Source organism: Equus asinus, chromosome 2 (genome assembly GCF_041296235.1).
Source record: "Equus asinus isolate D_3611 breed Donkey chromosome 2, EquAss-T2T_v2, whole genome shotgun sequence".
In the NCBI taxonomy this organism is placed as follows: domain Eukaryota; kingdom Metazoa; phylum Chordata; class Mammalia; order Perissodactyla; family Equidae; genus Equus; species Equus asinus.
Genome location: NC_091791.1, coordinates 156,681,081 through 156,693,460, shown reverse-complemented (window position 1 = coordinate 156,693,460; position 12,380 = coordinate 156,681,081). Strand labels below are relative to the sequence as shown.

Here is a 12,380-nt window from a genome sequence, read left to right as displayed (position 1 = left end):
AAATGCTGACAATAACCGTAGTACCCATCTGTCGGAAGGATTAGAGGAGTTAACATGTGCCGAGTGTTAAGAACAGAGCCTGGCGTTCAGTGAGTGCTCTGTAGGTGGTATTAGCGCTTTGTACGAAACACCATTATTTATTTAACCAAAGTCACTACTTAATATCTTCTTTAATAAATAATGTTGTGATGAATACCCTTCTACTCGGAGGAGGGTACAAGACACTTACTTGCCTATTTCCCTCAGATAAATTACTAAAACTGAAACGGCTCTGTTAAAAGGCAAGTGCATTTTAATTGCTTCTGATACTTGCTGCCAGACAAGCCAATCAGAACGTGGCACCAATTTCCAGCACCAGCACTGTCATACGAGAGCGCCCGTTTCCTCACTGTCTCCAACACAAGTATTAGCATTCGTGTAAAGCTTTGTCAGTCTGTTAGGTAGAAAACGAGGTTTCGATTTGTATTTATTTAGTTGCTAGAGAGGTTGAATTTTTTCATAGTTTTACTTGTCAATTCCACTTCTTTTGTCAACTGGCTACTTATGGCCTTTGCCTATTTTTCCAAAGGGTGTTATTTCTTCTCTATGAATTTGAAATAACTCTTTATTTATTGAGGATACTCTGTATATGTTGCAAGTCTTCAGTATAGAACTGGCTTATGAAACTTGAATTTAACACTGAAGTTTGAGTTTGGCACCAAAGCTCTGTTTGGCAGGAAAGGGATCAATTGGTTTTCAGAAATCCTTTTCAAGTGGACTAGCCAATCTGCACGAAGGGTAAGTGGGTGTTCCTTCTACTCTTCTCCCATTATTTTTTTCTGTGAGTGTGAAATTATATCAAAAGAAGAGGTTCCAAAAAAAAATACTATGTAACTAAAAAGAAAGCCGACTGGTGAGTTACTGGTGCCCGCTTAGCCCAACCACTAAATATCTGATACTCCCCTTCACTACTTTTGTGGCTGCTATAAATAGAGAGACCTCACGACCATCGCTGTGGCCAGCCTGAGACAACAGTCTCAGTTACTCCTGCTGAGCCCAGCTGCCTAGAGTTCTGTCGTTCCCTGGCCTTGCTGGAACAATCACACCTTCTGGTCTGTTATCACATGCCCAGGATCCTGCTTAAAACGGTAAGAAATGGTAACCTTGCCTCCTCTCTTTGGCTAGGGTTTCCCCTTTCTTCCCACTGGTCTCAGGAGGATTGGAGGTGGCAATGCAGCTTGCTTTTGTTTTCTTCGTCCTCACGAATCTGTGCTTCTTGTTCACAGGCCAACTCACTTAGAGAAAAAAGACTTCACTCTTAGTTCCATTTCTGTAACTATAAAGTCAGTGCTCAGTCAGACTAACGTACTTTCTTGGTTATGCTGCAGAAACAAATTAGCCCCCAAATCTCAATGTCTTAATTCAATAAAGATGTGTGCTCCTGGGTCTGGCCCAGTGGGATAGTGGTTAAGTTCACATGCTCCACTTTGGCAGCCCGGGGTTCGTGGGTTCAGATCCTGAGCACAGATCTACGCACTGCTCATCAAACCATGCTGTGGAGGTGTCCCACATACAAAATGGAGGAGGATTGGCACAGATGTCAGCTCAGGGACAATCTTCCTCAAGTGAAAAGAGGAAGACTGGCAACAGATGTTAGCTCAGGGCCAATCTCTCTCACCAAAAAAAAAAAAAAAAAGATGTGTGCTGCCCATCCAACTTGAGCAGTGAAGGTGTGGAGTCAAGCAGCATGGAGCTTAGTGATGGCTCTGCTCCACACAACCACTCAGGGGTAAAGGCTCACAGAGGCTCCACCGTCTGTCACATGACCAGCTATCACCGAGAAGGAAGAGAGAGGCACTGAGAAATCATACTCACTTTTCTCTGCTTTGGCTCTAAAGTGTCATATGTGATTTCCACTCACCTCGAATTGCCCTGAGCTAGTCACAGGTCCCCACCTAACTGCAAGGTGGCTGGAGAACGTGGAGAAGCAAATCGAACATGTCATGAGCTCACTGTCTCTGCCCACTCCCAGCCTGAGTCTCTGGACGCTTCCTCCCAGAATTGTAATTTAACTATAATATTTTGTTTAATGTCTGTCTTGCTAGACTTGGAGTTTTGGGGAGGTTGGGACTCTCATTTTTGCTCGCTGCTGGACTCCAAGTGCCCAGCAAGGTGTCTGGCGCACATACACCAAGATAACTGTGACCTCTGATGCCATCTGGTGGCAGTACCCATGTATTACAGGAGCCGTTACTTGTAAATTATGTAGAGACTGTTGATGAAATAATCCATAACCAATCTATAAATGAAAATTGGGGTGAGTTTATTATGAGCCAGATCTGAGGACTAGCCTAGCTTGGGGCCTTCCTTCCAGAAGGAAGGAAAGGCACCAAAGAAGTGGGGGTGTACAGAGTGGTTATATACCGTCAAAGAGCATGTATCACATGTGATTGAAATGTCCCTTTCAGGGGGCTGGCCCGGTGGTGCAGCAGTTAAGTTCCCACATCCTACTTTGGCAGCCTGGGGTTCGCCAGTTGGGGTCCCGGGTGCGGACATAGCACTGCTTGTCAAGCCATGCGGTGGCAGGCATCCCACATATAAAGTAGAGGAAGATGGGCACGGATGTTAGCTCAGGGCCAGTCTTCCTCAGCAAAAATAGGAGGATTGGCAGCAGATGGTAGCTCAGGGCTAATCTTCCTCCAAAAAATAAAGAAATGTCCCTTTTACAATAGTCAGGAGTGCTCTGTCGGCACAGCGATTGAGGGACAGAGCAGGAAGCAGGTCTGCTATCTGGAGCTGGGTGGTCACAGGGTGGATGCAGCAATCAATTCCTAGCCTGGGGAGAGATGCTTATCCTTAAGGAAATGCCACTGTGGGGGAAGATGCACCTTTATCTTAAGGCCATTTGTTCTTGTCTTTGGAACATAGCAAATGCTTAAAGCAGATATGCAATGCATGCTCAATGGCCAGACCAGGCCCTTTTGGAAAAACAAGGTCAGACCGAATTAGGTTTACATCAAATGGCTTCTTCATATACTCCAATATTCATTTGCTTGCTGTTTGTTTGTCAAGACTAAGGGCCCAGACTTCAATTCTTCTTGGAGGGTGCAAGCGGGAGTGTGGTGAAGTGGAACAAGGTGTTAGAAAATGAGAGATTTTTCAAGATTTCAGTAGATAGATGCTCTAGAAGGACTGTCTCCAGGTATCATTGTCCTGTCAGTTCTGACGCCACCCCAGTGTTACCCCTTCCCCAATTTGGCTGGTGAAAGGGCTATTGATGAAACCTGGGGTTTCAGAGTCGTTAGGAGACAAAATGAGTTAAAATGACATGCCAAATAAAATTTAAAAATCTGCCCATAGCTGTTAAATCAGTTGTAAGATAAACCCATTTACTGGTCTGCCTCAACTTGGGCCTGCCCACCCTCGGCACAGGGGCAGGAAACACAGAAAGCTGGGGACCATTTTTTTCCCTCTAGTGCATCACTTCTTCAGGATCCATGTTCAAACGACTTTTGTCAGAGTGGCAAGAGTTCAAGGTAAGGAACCATGTGAAGGAGTTTCTAAAAAATTATCTTGCACCAAACTTTGAGATTTCTGAGAAGTGCCAGGGCCAGCTCTGGCTGCCGGCTGCTGGGCCCGATGAAAGCTAACGACCCCAGGGAGCCGAGGAAAGGTTTTCAAGAGCAAAGCTTAATTGAAGGCAATAGTGGGAGACAGGAAAAATTAGAGAACAGTAATGGAAGGAGTGCATTAGTGAGGTTTCTGCGCTGTCACCTTTTACCCAGAGACTCCGGGCTCTTCTGTGTAAGTGGCCCCTTGCTCTCTGGAATCCATTATCTCCCCAGGATGCCCATTATGTGCTTAAAGAGATGGAAACCACGGTACCCCTGCTGCTGGCTCCGGGGAGGAGGAACCCATGGCAAACAGCACTTCCCAGAAAATAAGAAACAAAACCCAGCTTAGTTAAACAATGAAGACAGCGTGGGAGGCCGTGAGCCTTTTGACCGCACAGCAGGCTGGGAAGTTTGTTTGTGAGGAACTGAGTGTGGATAAGTGGGTAAACAAAGAATGACAAGTACATATACCTTGCAAATACCATTTCTAGAAATAACGGATAAAACCCTATGAGAGAAAGTTGACTGAAGTGACAGCCATTTTGGAATCAAGGAGAACCATCTTGAATTTTGAAGGAATAATAACTCACATTTATTGGGTGCTTGGTGGGGGATGGGTACTGGGCTAGGTGCTTCTATATGGTTTATCCCTCAATCCTCACAGCCACTCTGTGAGGTCGATGTTGCTATGATCCCCATTTTACAGAGGAGAAATGGACTCGAGAAGGTTCTATAACTTGCCCAAAGGCAGGCAGTTAGCAGGGGTGGGACCAGGACTCCACACTAGGCCTCCTGTCCTCCAGACTCCTGGCTCTCACAGTGGGTTTATACGGCTGCCACTCTGTCCTTTTCTGTCCCCTGAATCCTAGCTCCTAGCATCACTAGTGTTCCGAGGGACTCACTTGGTCTCTCAGTGCTGTCTTCCCTGTACCTCATCCTTGCTACCTTGCCTGGTTAGTGAGATAGAGCCATAATCTACATCCTCAAAATATATTTATTCTGTGTGGGGCTGGGGACACAGCCATGTACGAAGGCAGGGCCCACTGTCCCCAGAAGTGATATAGCTGGCTAACCAAGGTTTTGCATGGCTGGTTCTTCTGTCTCTTGATTGCCACACTTCCCCTCCCCCATCCTGCCACCCATCTTTTCTAGGCCCCACTCACACTTCAAAACTCAAAGGAACCCAGACGGCACCGCCAGAGGCCCCAGAGCCACCCTTTCCTGTGAGGAAGTTCTTAGAATTCTTCAAAGGATTTAGCCAGCGTTCTGGGTTCTGGGGTACGTCTCCGAGGAGCTCGAATGCCAAATCGAAGAGCACCTTCTTCCGTACGAGGCTTTACACTTGCTGAAACTCAGCTTTCTGAAGAAGAATTATTTTTTGCTCTGACCTGGACAGGGCACGTGCAAAAGGCAATTCAGAGCAAAGCGGCTCAGCTGGGATCTGAATGTTCTCTCCGGCTGTGTGAATAAACGTTTGCACCTACTAACATGAAAAAGGCTGAGGGCGGCAGCAACTTTGCAAAACTGTGGGAGGGAGCGCACAGCAGCAGTGCAGCATGGGCAGGCCCCGAGGGAGGCAGTGGGGGAGGCCTCAGAGGTCCTGGTACTTCTTAGCACAGGGTAAGCGTGCCCGGCTGGCAGTTTTCTTGGAGTCGACAGTCAGTCACTGTGAGGGTCAGAGTTCAGGACCAGGAGTCGGAAGATTAGGGCATGGACAATCTGTGACCCTAAGCACGTCATTTAGTTTCTCTGCCTTAGTTTTCTTATCTGTACAGTGGGAGTGACGGTGCTGTTATCTTCTCTCCAGTGTTTTGTCAATTAACAAGATCAATCAAAAGTAGTAAGTTATTTTGAAACATTCTGGTCAAAGATCTTTGCAATAAGTAGATCTGACCACATTAAAACGCTGCTTAAAAATCTTTGGCCCACAGGTTAGTGCCATATTTCAGCACAGTGGACACGTTTCTTCTCCATCCAACTGCAAGGTCCTGTCCCTCCACTTCTTTCAACTGCCCTGTCCTCCCACCACACACATCTCTCTAGAGATCTTAATCAAACAGGCTTCTTCACACTTCTGTCCAGGCTGTTTCCTCTGCCTGTGATGTCTTTTTTTAGACCCCATCATGAACTTTTTTTTTTTAATGCTTTTTTTTTGGTGAGGAAGATTGGCCCTGAGCTAACATCTGTTGCCAATCATTCTTTTTTTTTTCCCCAAAGTCCCACTACATAGTTGTATATTTTAGTTGCAGGTTCTTCTATTTCTGCTATGTGGGATGCAGCCACAGCATGGCCTGATGAGCGGTATGTAGGTCCACCCCTGGGATCGGAACTGGTGAACCCCAAGCCACTGAAGTAGGGTGCAGGAACCTAACCACTCGGCCACAGGGCCAGCTCCCACACCTGTGATGTCTTGACTTTCCTCGTTTGTTCTGGAGCTGGACATTGGGTTTACATACCTCCCTCCCCAGACCCCTGAATTCTTCCTTTATAAGCAGAATGAACTTGCACAATTTATTTAGCTAATCCGAGCTTCAGTTTCCTCATCTCTAAGTTGGGAATGATAATAATTCCCGGTGGCATAGCTGGAGGTTGAGGGGAAGTGAGAGGGAGCATGTGTGCTGTCCCAGACACGATGATCCTTGAGACTGGGACGAGAGGACATCAGGGGAAGCAGTGGGAGAGCCGGCTCTGTTCAAATGCGTTTGAAACATTAGCAGTCAGAGCAGGAGACACCCAGGGGAGAGCCTGCCGGTGCCTCTGAGGTAATCTCCAGACAAGCCTATGAGAGGGTTAAAGCAGAGAAGGTCGCTGCAGTGTTTGGCTCAGGGCTTGATCCTTAGAGCTCAATAAACATTCGTTATGACCCATTTTTTTATTTGATTGTTCTTTCATCGGTGTTCCCGTGGCGCTTTGCTCATTACTACGACATCACTGCCTTGGGGGAAGTTGCTCAGCGGCTCTGCTCCTCAGCGCCCTCATCTGTAAGGTGGGAATGATGGCAGTCCTACTGGTGCTGGTGGTGTGAAGCCTACCTGAGTTGACCCGTAAAAGCTCTCTGAACGCTAAGCACCCACAAGGTGTGGCCGGTACAGTCATTTGTTGTGAGGGAGTCAACTGACAGGGTCAGAGGGCTGGGCCTCATAAACGTGGGTAAGTTCAAGTAATCTGGGGAGAGCAAATATGTTAAATCGCCCTCTAGCGAGGATCTGGAGAACTGCAGCCGTTGAGGACCACCTTCTGATTCTTGGGCATCCGGGCAGTGGTGCTGGGTCCTTTGAGTTGTATATCCCATGCTTCATTTCCCTCCTGGGTTTGGCTAGCTTTATGGAGAAACAGGAGGATTTCAAATGTAAAGGCAACAAAAAATAGTACATGGCCCATGCTCCAGCACAGGTGAGAGCTTATGCCTTCTGTCTTGTGAAGTTGCCTGTGGAGGGAAGACTTTGGAAAAGATGCCTTTTGTAGAAGGCATACCAAGTAAGTATACAGATGTAGGTCATTGTGTTCAACTGAACCTCTTCAAAGACCTATAGTTAGTCTGGGTAACAAGTATTGGTCAGAAAGCAGCCATATTGGGGATTGTGTTGACATCTGTCTAACTCAAAACATGCGTATGGCTTGAGGGAATGAGCTGAGGCTGAGGGTGAAAATGCATTCCTCAACCAGAGCCATTCTGGTTTCTCAGGCCCCCTTTGTGGCTCACCACCTCCCCACGAGTCTGCCTCTTGATTTCCCTTTTTTTGAATTGCCTGTCTCTGGAGGCCACACTGGCAGGATGGCTGACCCTGAGAGAAAGAAGCCCAAGAAAACAGGGGGCAGAAAGTCAGGCCAGGCTGTCAGGCTGTGGAGAGGAGAGAAAATAAAGGGAAGATCTTCTTCCCTCTTATAGGAAGCTGTAGCTCCAGGAACATGGAAGGTGTGAGGCCAGACCCACGCATACTGCAACCCATCTCTATCGTCTCCATCTTGGCCACCTTTCTGCATCCACAGTCCAGCCCAGTCGAGGGTCCTTGAAGGTGTAAGAGATCAGAAAGAATTTTCTTCTTAGACCTAGGATGAGGTGCTCTGAGTAGGAAGGTAAACTCTAATTTCCCCCTCAAAAGAGCTCTCCTCAGAAGGAGAAGATCACCTGATCTTCAAGGGAACAAGCCAAGAACCCGAGTGAACTTAGCTCAGTTTGGGACCATTTAAAAGCAGGAAGATGACCATGGGGGATTCATTCCATGCTGGCTTTAGCCCAAGGAGGGGAAGTACTGAGGTGTGGGGTGGTGGTAATATGGAATCAATAAGAGAGCTAAGAGGTTTGTTCGCCAAAGTAATAGAAGAGAAAGTGTTAGCAGTTCCTGTTCTAGAAGCAGCTTACTCTCCAGGGAAGAAAGGACACAGTTTTATAAGGTTTCAAAGGGAAGAATATGAATGGGATGTGGGGGATTGGAATTGACCACCCCAAGGTATGTCTCTTTGGCATGAGGATTATTTTGGGCTGGTTACTTTTAAAAACTGCAGACATGAGAGAAGCTCTGAAAAGTAGAAGTTACCCTTTGTAAGAGACATTTACATTTGTAAGGGAAATCTCCATCTGTAAAGGTGTCTCCCTCTCTGTACCAGGAAGAACAGGGGATGACCTTATCTCTAGAAACTCTTATCAGTGTGGAAGGAAAGGACCTAAAACTGCATAATAACCTTATTCTTGTTTACTGTACTTGTCTAATAATCTTCCATAACTGACTCCCCCCACTCCCAACATCCTCCTTTGTCTTTAGCTGAGGATGGTATTTAAGGTGAGAGCTTCCGCCATTTTGGCAACTTGCTCAGTTTTCCTGAGCCTCTCCCGTGTATACATGTTATAAAGCTTTGTTTAATTTTCTCCTGTTATTCTGTCTCATGTGAATTTAATTCATAGCTCAGCCAGAAGGACCTAGAGTGGGTAGAGGAAATGTCTTCCTCCCCTACAAGAACATACATGAAGATGAAGGCTTGGGAAGTAAGGGCATAAGATGCAAACTTGGTGGCTCCTGGTACTGTCTCAGAGAGCGTGTTTTGCACTTGGGAACATCACAAAGCCTTGATACGGAAAGCACCGCAAGGTGAGGATCTCGGCTTTTCCCTCGGCAGCGACTTCAACGCCCAACAAAGTGTAAAAAGCATATTTTACTCATGCAAATGTACATGTGAGACCACTGGGGGAAAGTATGCCCTAAAAAAATAGCAAGCATCAAGCAGATGTGTTGTAAAGGAAAGAAGAGCAGACTAGGAATTGCAGACTGAAAAGCTTTTTCCTCTCTGGAGCCTGAATACTAATGCGGGCATTGTTCCTCTGTCAGACAGCCCTGACACGGAGCGTTACTGCCATAGAGCATTTATCCCTGTTAAGGGCGGATCATGGCAGCTCTTGACGAAACCTCCAAATTACAGCTTTTATAATTTTGTTATTCTTTTTGTGCCACAAAGTCTTACGCTGTGTGTGAACTTAAGGCAGTTAACTCCATCAGGAAGAAGAGAAAGACTTGCCTTGACTTTTCTCTTTCCAGATGCCAGATCAGATGCTCTGATAGTATCACCCTCAAGCGCCACCTTCAGGCCGTTCCTCAGGACTGCGGTGGAAATTTCTAGCCATCTCAGCCTTGCATATTGTACAAGAACTTTCCAAGAAACACTTGTATTTTTGGCGACTGCTTTTCACCGGAGATTTGATTATTTTATAATGACCAAATAGTAGAGGGGCCTTTCTTTTTTTTTTTTTTAAAGGGGGCTTTCCAATGTTTATCCTGGGAGCCCCAAATGGAAAAATCAGTGGACTGAAGACTCAATTCAGTTGAAAAACTGGTTCGATTCATTAGTCACTGAGGTGATTGGCTAGATGAATAGAATTTCTTAGATATTTAACCAAAATCCAAGACAATCCGGATTCCTTATTTTAGCTAATAATTTCAATAACTTTCCAAACTTCAAAGCTGGCTTTTCTCTCCAGTTTTATTTTTTTAAACCAGAAGCTGGCAATTAAGTATCTAGATAATATTCCTCTTCATTTTCATGTAGGGATTCTGATGAACAAGAAAAAGAGAAAAAAAATCAAACTAATATGTCATGACATTCACCAACTACCTCTCATTAGTTGAAAACTGTTTCGGAATCCAATGCTCTGATCCGAGTCCCCTCCCAGCTGTCCCTTGGCCTCTCATTCTTCACTCCTACTGGCTGCATTAGAGATGGACTTGGCTCTTGGCTTTCAGCTCTGCCACTTTCTGAATGACCATATCATTGAGGATGCTCTCAGCTGCAAGCAACAAAAAACACAATGGAACCTGGCCAACTCAACCTTTCTTAACTCCCTTAAACAGAAGGTCCAGGTAGAGGGCTGTGCCCGGGTTGGGTAATTCATTTGCTCAATAACATCTCAAGGATCCAGGCTTTTCTCCTCTTTTTTCTCTGACAACGTTAATATACTGGCTTTTGTCCTTAAGATCGAGTCCACAGTTCCAGGCATCACTCTTGGGGCAGCATAGGCTGTTCCATCAGTACAATAACATGCGTTTTGAAAAGAAAGGAAGCCCGTTTTCTTAGAAACCCCCAGAACACTCTCCCTTCACGCTGGTGAGAATGGAAATTACCATTTGTCGTTTAGGTGTGTGATTCCTAGCCCTGGTTGCACATTAGAATCACCCGGGAGCTTTGTAAAACCGCTAAGGCCTATAACTCACCCCAGAGAGGCTGATTTAACTGACCTGAGAGGGTTCCAGTGTGCAGCCAGCATTGAGACCACGGGCTGAGTCTAATCAAGATTCCCTTGCCTGGCCCGGAGGGGCTCAGCCTCCTCTGAGCACGAACTGTCTGATACCCCAAATCAGGTTCTAATACAGGGAGGAGGTCAGGTGGAGATGGTGGTTTGGCAGGCAAGGAAGCACGTGATCCGTTACAATCCATTACACTTCAACTTTTTGCCTGGGAAACAAGAATTATAAGACTTGTCTTGCAGGGCCTGTCTGCAAGGGTTGTGGCTCAGAAAACTGAGATGGGGCAGAGGGAAGAATTCCAATCTTACATACTCATCAGATCTCCAGACCTCACAGAAGACCATTCTGTCTTTCTTCTTCTCCCCAGTCCCCCGTCCCCCCTGCAGGACAAGGCCTCAGGGTTGGGTGGTGACAGGGGCAAAGCTGCCCCTCACTTTGCTGCTCTTCTAAAGCTTTCTCTATCCCCCTCCTCTCCAGGCAGCTTAACATTGCAATGTGCGGGAGGCAGGGGTGGGGGGTGGAAGGTGGGGGGTCCAAGAACCAAACAGTTTTTCTGGCTCAGTTAAACTGTACTCCCTAATAGTTACTTCTCAAACTCAGGCACTCTCTTGAGTTTCCTGAGTTGAAGATGCTCTGAAGGTGCAGACGTCTAGCACCGAGGGTCTTTGTTCCTGGAGGTCTTCCTGGAAACTCTCCGGAAATCAGATCTTTCCAAAGGGCTCCCATCACAGGCTTGCAGGGCTCTAGTTATTTTACGTTTCAGGGCCCTTCTTCCCTGGGTGGGACAGGGTGGGAATGATGTAACATACCCTCATACTTGACCTGGAACAGCCATTCCATAGGACACCTGAGCCCAGCTGCCTGGACCCGTCCTCTCTGCCAGAGTCCTTGTCCACTCAAGGGATTTCTTCCAGAGCCTGGTTTTCTTGCTCTCAAGTCTGACTCCTATGGAGATTCCCAGCCTATCAAACATGTATGTCTGAATATACCTTTCAGCATTCCTTCAACAAATGTCTGTGGGCCGCCAGCTATGTGCCAGGCACCGTCTGAGGCCCTGGGAACTCAGCAGTGAACGAAATGTGCAGGGCCCTGCTTCCATGGAGCTCATACTTGGGTAGGGTGACACGAGATAGTCAACAACATGCAAACCCGACCAGACATTGTCAGACAGAGATAAAAGAACAAGAGAGGAGGGTGGAGTAGTGGGGTGGGTGGGCTACTTCAGAGAGGGTGTCAGGGAAGAGGGGTCTCTGAGGGGAGATATTTGAGCTGGGGCCTGAACAATAAGACCCAGCCACACAGAGGGCTGGGGGAGGAATGTTTCAGACAGAGGGAACAGTGAGAAAGGCCTCTTAGGTGGGAACAGACTTAGGGTATTGGAGGAACAGTGAGAAGTGGGCTAGAGTAGAGGGGATGGGGTCCAAGCTCGTTCCAAGGGCACACGTGGAACTTAGGCCAATCCCAGGCTAGGACTGGACTCCCGTGTTAAGGGTTCCTAAGAGGCAATGTGACAGTTGAAACTTCCCAGATGTTCCATGACAGGAGCCTTATCTTTTCAAAGAACATGAGACTCCCCAGGCACAGCATTCTACTTCCATCTGCCCACCGAAAAGGGACTCACCTTCAACTCTAAGGACAGCAACAATCCTTTTCATGTCACCTGGTTCTGGCTCATGACAAATCTGTTGGTTTTCTGAAATACTTTCTATGTGAATCTCTATCCCCATGACAGGACACAGAATTTTTTTCCTGTGCTCCGAGAGCCGTCTTACATTCTCAGTTGACGGGACCTGGTGGGGCAGGACATTCTGTACATTCCTGGGTGGTGTACAGCATTGCAAATGCTCTCAGCCGGTGAGTCGAAAATATTCTGCAACATGCAACTTTACTCTTGCTATTGATTTGTATGCTCAAGAAGATTAGAGTATGTCCCAGTTAAGAGACGGGCTCCGTGACCTGGGCAGATCGCAGTGAAGAGGAAGAGAGGATTTGCTCCTACTCCCAAAAGTCAGGTGGTTGAGAGGATGAAGAAGTTTTGAGGAGGCACAAAAAC

At 46.8% G+C, this 12,380-nt stretch overlaps 1 long non-coding RNA gene across 2 annotated transcripts in view; it reads left to right on the top strand.

Moving 5' to 3' along the window:
• The first annotated feature begins 958 nt into the window (after positions 1–958).
• Positions 959–12,380, top strand: part of LOC139043873 (uncharacterized) — a 133,161-nt gene continuing 121,739 nt past the window's right edge. Inside the window, exons 1-2 of one of the 2 annotated variants that reach the window (XR_011500948.1) lie at positions 959–1,127; positions 12,060–12,181. This is a non-coding gene — a long non-coding RNA (uncharacterized lncRNA). The remainder of the gene's footprint in view (positions 1,128–12,059; positions 12,182–12,380) is intronic. The other variant, XR_011500942.1, reaches the window with a different exon arrangement.